The following is a 10,841-nucleotide window of genomic DNA, read 5'->3' on the forward strand; positions in this document are numbered from 1 at the left end:
GACAAAACAGCAGCCTACAGAATGGGAAAAGATCTTCACCAACCCCACATCTGACAGAGGGCTGATCTCCAAATATATGAAGAATTCAAGAAACTAGACATCAAAATATTAAACAATCCACTGGCTTTCTGGAGCCCACTACCTATGGTTGTGAGCCACTATGTATAAGTGCTGGGAATTGAACTCAGGACCTCTGGAAGAGCAGCCAGTGTTCTTAACCACTGTGTCATCTCTCCAGCTTCTCTATCTTATTTTGGTATTGGGTCTCTCACCAAACCTGAACTCACTGTTTTGGCTTACCGAACCTGAACTCACTGTTTTGGCTTGGCTGGCTAACCTGGGATCCACATGTCTCCATCTCAGGGGTTAAAGACACACACTCATGCAAGGCAGTTTTTGTGAGTGCTGGAGATTTAAACTAAGGTTCTCTTGGTTTCATGGCAGCTGCCCTTATCCGTGAAGACTGAGCCATGACCTTGGCCCCTGATTTGTTAACCTTTTAAGATTTTGAACACCTGTTTATTCAAAATACATGCTGCTCAGAAATCTTTTTTGTCTATTATCATTACTATTTTTGAATAAAGTTGTGTGAGAGTTCATAAATAACTTTGATATTTCTTCTTCTCATTTCCTAAATGTTTCAAATTAATAAAAATACTAGGGGTATTATCTGAATTTGTATTCTTTGAGGATCTTTTGATTAAAGATTAAAAATTTCAATAGTTATTCATTTTAGCCAGCCTTGACTACTGAGAAGATCCAGTAATTTATAAAAAGTAATAGCTCATCATTACTGAGGAGGATTAGTCCTAGAAATTAAGGATATTTAACATTCAGGGCTAGAGAGCTCAGCAGTCAAGAGAACAGGTTCCTCTTCTAGAGGACCTAGGTTTAATTCCCAGAATCCACAGGGCAGGTCACAACCAACTATAACTCCAGTTCCAGGGGATTTGACACCCTATCCTATCCTCTGTGGGCTCAGCATATACTTGATGCACAAATACATATAAAAGCAAAGCACCCATACACAGAAAATAAAAAATTAATATTTTTAAAAAGAATATTTAAACTTAAAAATATACTAAATTATAATATTTTATGAACAGATAGGGGAAGAAAAACACACAATATTAAAAATTATGAAAAGCTATTAAATTGAAGATAATATTACTCTGTAATTCTAAAATACTGGCCTGTGGAGATGGCTCAGTTGGCAAAGTGCTTGCCACACACTCATGAAGACCTAAGTTAGATCGTCAAAACCTACATAAAAATGTCAAGCATAGACAATGTCCTGGCCCACAATTCTAGCAGAAGCCCCATGCTTTAGTAGAAGCCATTCTGGCCCCTAGAAGCCTAGGCAAGCCACTCTTCTTCCTGCAGACTGCCAACATTCCCTCAGTGCCTTCCCAGCCTACCCCAAACTTCCCCTCCCTTCCTTATCACCATATTCAGGCCCACAACTGTGGAGAAAACCTCCTGCCCAACCCCAGGCAGGCTAATTGCCAGGGACCGTCCCTACTTTCCCAGTGCTTGCACAGCCCATGCCCAACCAGCCCTGTTGTCCTCCTCACCATCTCCTGGCCCACAACTCCAGCAGAGGCACCCTACTAGACCAGAGGATATGCTGGCCAACAGAACAGCAGGAAGCCTACCACCTGCCCCAGCACTGCCCCCACTCAATGACCATCCATCCTACCCCCAATCACCCTACCCCTCCCCATCACTAAATCCCAGCCCCCAACTCCTGCAAAGGACCCCCAGCTGGACCAGAGGCCATGAGAGTACGGTATTGAAGTCTCCCACTACTAATGTGTGAGGGTTTATGTGTGATTTAAGCTTTAGTAATGTTTACATTACAAATGTGGATGTCCTTGTGTTGGGGCATAGATGTTAAGACTTGAAAAATCATCTTGGTGGACTTTTCCTTTGATGAGTATGAAGTGTCCTTTCCTGTTTCTTTTGGTTAACTTTGGTTTGAAGTCTATTTGGTTAGATATTAGAATGGCTATACCAGCTTGTTTCTCAGGTTCATGACCTTGGGGTAACTCTAACCAAGCAAGTGAAAGACCTGTACTACAAAAAATTTCAAGTCTTTGAAGAAGATATCAGAATATGGAAAGACCTCCCATGCTCATCAATCAGTAGGATTAACATAGTAAAAATGGCCATCCTATCAAAAGTGATCTACAGATTTGATTCAATCCCCATCAAAATTCCAACAAAATTCTTCACAGACCTTGAAAGAACAATATTCCAAGACAATTCTTTACAGACCTTGAAAGGACAATACTCAACATCATGGAAAAAAAACAAGAAAGCCAAGATAGCTAAAACAGTTCTGAAAAAGAACATCCTAAGGTATTACCATCCCTGCTTTCAAGCTGTGCTACAGAGCTATAGTAATAACAACTGTATGGTATTGACATAAAAACAGGTTGATCAATGGAATTGAAGACCTATATATAAATCTACACATCTATGAAAACACAATGGAAAAAAGAAAGCATCTTGAACAAATAGTGCTGGCATAACTGGATAATGGCATGTAGAAGAATTCAAATTGATCCATATCTCCCACCCTGCATAAAACTCAAGTCCACATGGATCAAAGACCTCAATATAAAACCAGATACACTGAACCTGATAGAAAGGAAAGTGGGGAATAGCCTAGAACACATTGGCACAATAGACAACTTCCTCAACAGAAAACTGATAGCACAGGCACTAAGACCAACAATTAATAAATGGGACCTCATGAAACTGAAAAGCTTCTTTAAGGCAAAGGACACTGTCAATAGGACAAAATGGCAGCCTATGGGATGGGAAAACTTCTCACCAACTCCACAGCCAACACTGGCTAATATCTAAAGAACTCAAGAAACCAGATATCAACAAACCAAATAATCTAATTTTTAAAAGGGGTACAGATCTAAACAGAGAATTCTCAACAGAGCAATCTCCAATGGTTGATAAACACTAAGAAATGTTCAACATTCTTAGCCATCAGGGAAATGCAAATCAAAATGACTCTGAGATTCTATCTTACACATGTCAGAATAGCTAAGATAAAAAACACAAGTGTCAACTCATGTTGTAGAAGATGTGGAACAAGGAGAACACTCCTCCATTGCTGGTGGGAGTGTAAACTTGTACAGCCACTATGGAAATCAATGGTGGTTCCCAGAAAATTGGAAATCTACCTCAAGACCCAGCTGTACCACTCTTAGGAATATACCTAAAGGAAGCTCCATTCTACCACAAGGACACTTGTTCAACCATGTTCATTGCAGCTTTACTCATAATAGTCAGAAACTGGAAACAATCTAGATGTCTCTCAACCAAAGAATGGATATAAAAAATAATGTGGTACATTTGTACAGTGGAGTATTACTCAGCTGTCAAAAACAATGACATCATGAAATTTGCAGGCAAATGAATCATCCTGAGTGAGGTAACCTACACCCAGAAAGACAAACACAGTATGTACTCACTTATAAGTGGACATTAGCTGTTAAATAAATGACAACCATGCTTCAATCCAAAGACCCAGAGAGGCTCAGTAACAAGGAGGGCTCAAGCAGGGGAATGCATGAATCTCCCTAGGAAGGGGAAATATAATAGATTTTGCTGGTGGACTGGGGGCAGGTGGGGATGGGAATAAGAGGGATCAGGTCGTGAGTGGGAGGGATGGAGGGAGCGAGTACTGGGAGAGATGACTGGAATTATGGGGCATTTGGGGGTGATGTGGAAACCTAGTATAGTGGAAACTCCCTAGAATCTATGAAAGTGTCCCTAGCAAATTCCCCTAGTAATGGGGAATATGGAGCCCAAACTGACCATCTTCTATAACCAGGCAAGACTCTTAGCAGTGGGACTGGGACATCAACCAAGCTACAAAACCTTTAATCTACAATCTGTCCTGCCTGCAAGATATGCTAGATTAATGGTGGTACAGAACTTGTACGAGTGGCTAACTCATGACTAGTCCAACTTGAGACCCATGCTTGGAGAGGGAGGCCAAGCCTGATACTACCTGGATGGTGAAGAACCAGAGGCAGAACAGCTAAGAGAGCTAAGATAGAACCAAACACGATTGGCCAAAGAAAAGTAAGTGAAATAATCCCTAATGATATTCTGTCATATGCATATATTGGTGCCTAGCCAAACTATCACCATAGGAGAGTCATTCAGTAACTGATGAGAACAGATTTAGAGATCCACAGTCAAACAAGGAGAGTAAGGATTGTAGGAGCCAGATGAACTGAGGACACAACAAGAACATGACCCACAGAATCACCTAACCTGGGCTCACAGAAACTGAAGCAACAAACATGGACACTGTATGGGTCTGAGCTCAGTCCTCTGCATATACCTTTTGGTTGTATAGCTTGGCATTCTTGTAGGACTCCAAACAGTGTGAATAAGGTGGTGTCTCTGACTCTTTTGCCTATGCTTGGGACTCCTTTCTTCCCACTGGATTGCCTTATCTAGCTTTGATACAAGGGTTTGTGTCTGGTCTTATTGTAACTTGTTAGGCCATGTTCAATGGACATCCCTGGAAAGTCTGCTCCTTTTTTTGAAGGGAAATGAAAGGTAGGTGGGAGGAGGGACTGGGAGGAGTGAAGGAAGGGGAAACTGTGGTTGGGATGTAATGTATGAGAGAAAAATAAATTTTTTTTAAAAGACACTTATGTCATTATACTTCAATAAAAAATTTGCTAAGCAAAAATTACATAAATAAATAAAATTGAAAGGATCTTTGACATCTGTTTAAAAGTTAGAGACATAACTTAGGATATATTTTCAAATACATACTGTAAAAATAATGACAGTTCTTTTAACGTATTTATTTGGTTAGAAGACATAACAACATACTTTAGGAAAAAATGTCAAGCATAGCATCATGTACCAGTAAACCCAACACTGGAGAGGCAGAGAAAAGAGGGTACCTGGAGCTTGCTGGCTAGCCAGGCTAACAGAATCAGTGAGTTGTCCAGGTTCAGTAAGAAACACTGTCTCAAAAAAAAAAAAAAGCAAAGTGAAGAATAACAAAGTAAAACATGTGCTGTTGATCTTTAGCGTCCTTATGCATGTGCACAAATGTGAACATGCATACATAAATGTGCTTGTACACATGTGTGTACACATGCATGAACATAAAAAAAAACATAGCAAATTAGTATCAAAATGGAATGTATTTCCGTTTGGTTAATGCACATATATATGCTATAGAATGTCACATGTTATAGTAATATGTATAATAGAACCTAGACATAAAATTGTAGAAGAATTCACAATCAAGTAGGTATAGGAAAAGTGCCTTTTATTCAGTGTCATTCTAGATGTCCTACCTAATTAAAAAAATAACTAAGAATTCTAAGAATTAAAGGCTGGAGAAATGACTCAGTTAAGACTTCTTACTGCTCTTGCAGAGGACTTGAGTTCAATTCCCAGCACCCACATAGTGGCTCACAACTCCATCTAACTCCAGCTCCAGGGGTTCCCATGCCCTATTATGGCCTTTGTGGACATCTACATGCACATGCACATACATACATGTATGTATACACAGATGTATATATGTATGTATGTATGAATAAAATTTTAATAAATATTTTTAAATTATATAATAATTGACAAGAGAAAATCAGTATCTCCTTATTTTCAGACAATATGGTATCTTGCATAGAAAATCAAGATACTCTTCACAAGAAAGTTCAGAAAAGTTACTATTATTATAGTGGTTTAAATGAGAACTATCCCCCATAAAATTCAGTATTTGAATACTTGGTCCCTAGTTGGTGGTGCAGTTTGGAGAGGTTTACAAAGTGTGGCCTAGCTGCAAGAAGTACATCAGTGGGCACAGGTTTTAAGATTAAAAGATACATTCCACTTACATTTGCTCTCTCTGCTTCTTGCTTGTGGTTGAAGATGTGAGCTCTTAGCTTCTTGTTCCTATCACCATGCCTGTCACTTATTTCCACAGTTGCATTCCACCATCATGGACTCTTTTCCCTTTGGAACTAGAAGCCGAAGTACTTCCTTAAGTTGCCTTGGTCATGACATTTTAGCACAGCAATAGAAAGGTAACTAATACAGAAGTTGGTACCAGAGAGTGGGCATTGCTGTGAAGAAACTGGCCACATTATTTCTTGTAGGAATGTGGAAGATTTTGGAAAAGCAGATAAATACTGTAAGCAGAGCTTAAGGGGACATCCTAGAAGTAACTTGGAAGACAGTAGTTCAGAGAGGTATGTGGACTGTGAAGGCACAGCTCAAGCAGTTTCTGAGGTAAGCAATATTAGTAACTTGGTTAGAAGCTAATCTTGTGTTGTTTTGGCAAGGAATATAGCTGGCTTCTGTCCTTGTCCTAAGAAGTTCCCCAAGGCTAGATTTAAAATGCACTAATTTCTTTGGCAGAAGCAATTTCAAGGTAGCAAATTATTGAATTGCTGGTATGCTTATTATTAATAGCTTACACAGGTTTACAGTGAAAAGGAGCAAGTGGGACAGACAAAAACACAAAATGTACAATTTGAAGAGATTAAAAAGCACCAGGAAACTTAATGTTGCAGCCAAGACTTGTGCTGAAAAAGATAAGGAGTTCAGTGCCTTCAAAGAGAATTCATTTGTGTGGACCTGGAGTAAAGGGAAGGGTGCCCTCAGGGCAAGATCCTACCCAACTAAGCTTCCAAACTATGAAAAGGCCTAAGGAGTTTCCTGTTTCTAGAAAAGTAACTGAATACAAAAGCTGCTGCTAATATGATTGGCAGGGAGGGCAACCCAACCCGGTAGTAGAATTTAGCAATAGGAGCTTAAAGGACAGGAGTGAAGGTGTCATGGATCTTACTTCCATCATTTCAGCGAGCTGCTCAGACCAGGCATCCAGTGGCAGGGGAATCCCAGAATGCAGGCCCTAAGTGGGCAGGTGGCCCCAAGAGGCCACTTCATGAAGCTGTGAATGTGAAGCTTGGGTTTCAGTGAAGACCCCAAGATGTTGGAGATAGCAGAGCCGTGACACATCTCCCAAGGAGAGCTGCACACAGGAAGTAGAACCAGCTCAAGACTATCCTATTTGAGGTCCACAAGGCACACTTCTGGTTCATGTTCTGCTCTTTAGAGATTTCTAGTTCTGCCAAGTGCTCAAGGTTACTTGTTAACCTTAAATACTGTTAATCACCTGCTTATGGGCTTCATTTTTGGGGACAACCTCACTCCAGCAGGTGATTAACAGCAGGTTGCTGGCTTTGCTTTCTCAGATATTGCCATTCATGCCTTCACTCACTCCCAGAATTCACTGTGCTACTGAGACCTCGTGCTACCTATAGGCAACTGACAGGATTGGTTCCTCTCCCCTATGACAGGACATGAGCACCTTCATATAACTGTTTCTCATGCAAGTTGGGGATCCTGATTCTCGGGGACTTAGCTCTGAAAACATCTCACATGTTCTATCACTGAAATGTTACATGCTATCATCTCAGGCATCCTTACAGAACTAGGACTGCCACCCCATGCTTAACCCATAGCTGAGGAGGTTACAGCTTCAACTCCTTGCTCTCCCCACTTTTTAACCAAGAATCCAGGTCTTTGCCACTCTTTCCTACTTCCTCAACCCACCTCTATTTTTAGCTTTCTATCTTTGCCAAGACAGATTCAAGTCCACTCTCCTTGCTTTGGATAATTGGACTTGTTTTCTCTCCAATATCAGCTTGTAACTTGTGTGATCCATCCAGTTACCAGAGACTGGAAACCCTATACATTCATTTCAGATGAAGTTCAAAAATTAAAGCCCACATAGGTGGGCACAGCCCACCTCTGTGCCCACCTATGCCACTCATGCAGACTCACTGAACTTCAGCTATGTGGTCTTTTTGTTCTTGGACTGTTACAAGTTTTATATCTTACAACCTGTGCACCAGCTGCCCCCTTGGATGCTTTTCTATCATCTTTGTCAAGACTCTACTTACTCAAGAGTCTGTCAGAATTTCCTTCAAGACTTCCTGCTCCTACAGTTTCTCACAGCTGAAGGTTCTGGGATATGTAGGAGTGGAGTATGGGATAGGGGCCTAGCTCCACCTGGGGTCTGCCCTACGGCCCTGATCCCCCCTCCTTCCTCACGGTCCAAGCTTCTGCAACACTACCCCTACCCCCATCCTACTGCAGGCTACTATACTATTGAAGTTGCAAAGCCCATTGACCTTTCCTCAAGAAAACATGGTGGAATCTTGCAGAAGGTCAGGCTGACCAGTGCTAGCATGCATAGAAGATGTCAACACTCCACCCTCTTTGCTTGTGCCTTCAGTGCATAGTCTCACAGACATTGAAGACTGAGAATTCCCAGGTCCCACCTATTTTCTACTGTCAGCCTTTTCCCTGTATATCTCTGGGCCAGTCATCCTCTGTTTCTGGCTAATGAAGCTTGCTGTCTTAGAGTGGTCACCCTCTTGGTGGTCATGGGGAATTCCGATTCTCTTACCCACAAGGCCATTGCCAACAAGAACACATTCAAAAGGAGACTATGAAAGACTAGGGGACTTCTGAGGTTTGACTAAAGTAATTTTGCTTTATGATACGGCTATGAAGCCTAGGGAATGGAATTGGTGGCTTAATGGTAGATGTCCCCCATAAGTTCCAGTATTTGAATACCTGGTCACTAGTTAGTGGTGGTAGTAGTGAGGTATTAGGACATTTAGCCTTGCTGAAGAAAGTAAGGTAGTAAGGCAATAGTGGGGTGGGTTTTGAGAGCTTATTGTCTCATCCAACTTAGTTCACTGTCTGTTTCGTACTTGTGGTTTAGGATGTGAGCTCTTAGCTTCCTGCTCCTGCACCATGCCTGCTGCCTGCTTCCATGACAGACTCTCAATGTCCTAGAACCATAAGCCAAAATGAATTCTTTCTTCCATAAGTTGTTCCATGGTGCTTTATCAGAGCAACAGAAAATTCACTGATACAGTTGCTAAACATTATGGAAGATCCAAAAAAGGGCACAGATGGAGAGACTTCATTAATTGTAAGCTTAGATGTTTTATTTATATTTTGGATTGCTGAACTTATTTCTACATAAGAAATTAAGTAGTAAGTGAAATTTTTTTTCCAAGTCAGGGTTTCTCTATGTAGCACTGGTTGTCCTGGAACTCACTATGTAGACCAGGCTGACCTGAAACTCAGAGATCTGCCTGTCTCTGCGTCCTGAGTGCTGGTATTAAAGACTCGTGCCATCACTGCTTGTCTATTAACAGAAATATTTAATTTATAATTTTTAATTTTTTAATTAAAATCTAATTGCATCACTTCCCCTTCCCTTTCTTCTCTTTACCCCCTCAAATATCCCCTCACTCCCTCTCAAATTAATGACCTCTTTTTATTTATTATTGTTACACACATATGATCGATTGAATAAGAATGGCCCCCGTAGAATCATATATTTGAATTCTTAGTCACCCAGGGAGTGGCACTATTTGAGAAAGACTATGAGGTATGGCCTTGTTGGACTCTCTCTCTCTCTGCTTGCAGATCAGTATATAGTTTTCTGCTATTTCTCCAACACAATGCCTGCCTGCCACCATGCTCTCTGCCATGATGATAATGGATTAAGCCTCTGAAACTGCAAATAAACCCCAATTAAATGTTTTCTTTTATAAGAGTTACCTTGGTCATGATGTTTCTTCACAACAATAGAATAGTGACTAAAACAATATATAAACATATAAATATATAAATACAACCGATGAGTGTTGTTTGTGTGTATATGATCTCACAGCTGACCACTTTGTATCAGATAACCAGTTAGGGGGCTCACCCTTGGGATAGGCTAATTCCTCCTCTCTCAATAATCACTAGATGCATATAGTTCTTTGTCTAGGGGCAGTACACCTGTGAGATTTCCCACTTCTACCTTAACATGTCTGTTGGTATTGTCATTGTGCAGGTCTTGTTCAGGCAGCCATATTGGGAAAATATGGGTATAGCTTCCCTGTCATTTCTAGGAGACATCATCTCATAACATACTTCCTGTTCTGACTTGTACAGTTTTTTAACCCTTCTTCCTCAATGTTCCCTCAGCCTTAGGTGCAGGAGTTGTGTTGTAGATGTATCCATTGAGGCTGGGCTCCCTGTAGTTTTGATCTTGGCATCATGACCTTTGGTGGGTTTCTGTAATGGTCTCCATTTGCTGAAAAGAGAAGATTCTTTGAAGAGGGGTGAGAGCTACACTTACTTGCAAATTTCATGATTCCTTTTTTCTTTACAGCTGAATAGTATTCTGTGGTGTGTATATACCACACATACATTATCTGTTCATCTGTTGAGAACATTTAGGCTGTTTCAACTGGCTAAAAACTATGGACCACTTCACTAATCTTCATGTTATTTTTGCCCAGAGGCATGTTAATCTTCTCAGTATTTTTCCAATTTTAGTATATATACCACTGAAGTAAGCACAGGCACAGTATTTTAAAATAAGTTAGTCTCTCTCAAAATGTTATACATTGAAGTTAATTCTACTCCTAATCCCAGCAGTCTTAACATAGAATTGGAAGAGCTGGTTCCAAAATTTATATAAAAGAGTCAAAAGCCAAGAATACCCAAGAGAAAATGTAAAGAAAAAACTGAGTTGTATATCCAACCATATAAAAGTTTTTTTTAATAAAATCACATTGATTGTCATTATTTATTATTGATTATAGCTATGATGAATAGACCAATTCAGCTGATTTTTTTTTTTTTATGGTTTTTCGAGACAGGGTTTCTCTGTGTAGCTTTGCGCCTTTCCTGGAACTCACTTGGTAGCCCAGGCTGACCTCGAACTCACAGAGATCCGCCTGGCTCTGCCTCCC

General features: G+C 40.5%; 1 non-coding gene across 1 annotated transcript; it reads right to left on the minus strand.

Annotated features, from left to right (window-relative positions):
• Positions 1–10,340: 10,340 nt before the first annotated feature.
• On the minus strand, positions 10,341–10,442 carry LOC128117919 (U6 spliceosomal RNA). The gene has a single exon (XR_008220947.1). It is a non-coding gene; the product is annotated as a U6 spliceosomal RNA (small nuclear RNA).
• Between the last annotated feature and the right edge of the window lie 399 nt (positions 10,443–10,841).

This window comes from Peromyscus californicus, unplaced genomic scaffold (assembly GCF_007827085.1).
Source record: "Peromyscus californicus insignis strain IS unplaced genomic scaffold, ASM782708v3 Scaffold_10__1_contigs__length_136768540, whole genome shotgun sequence".
NCBI classification, from domain to species: Eukaryota; Metazoa; Chordata; class Mammalia; order Rodentia; family Cricetidae; genus Peromyscus; species Peromyscus californicus.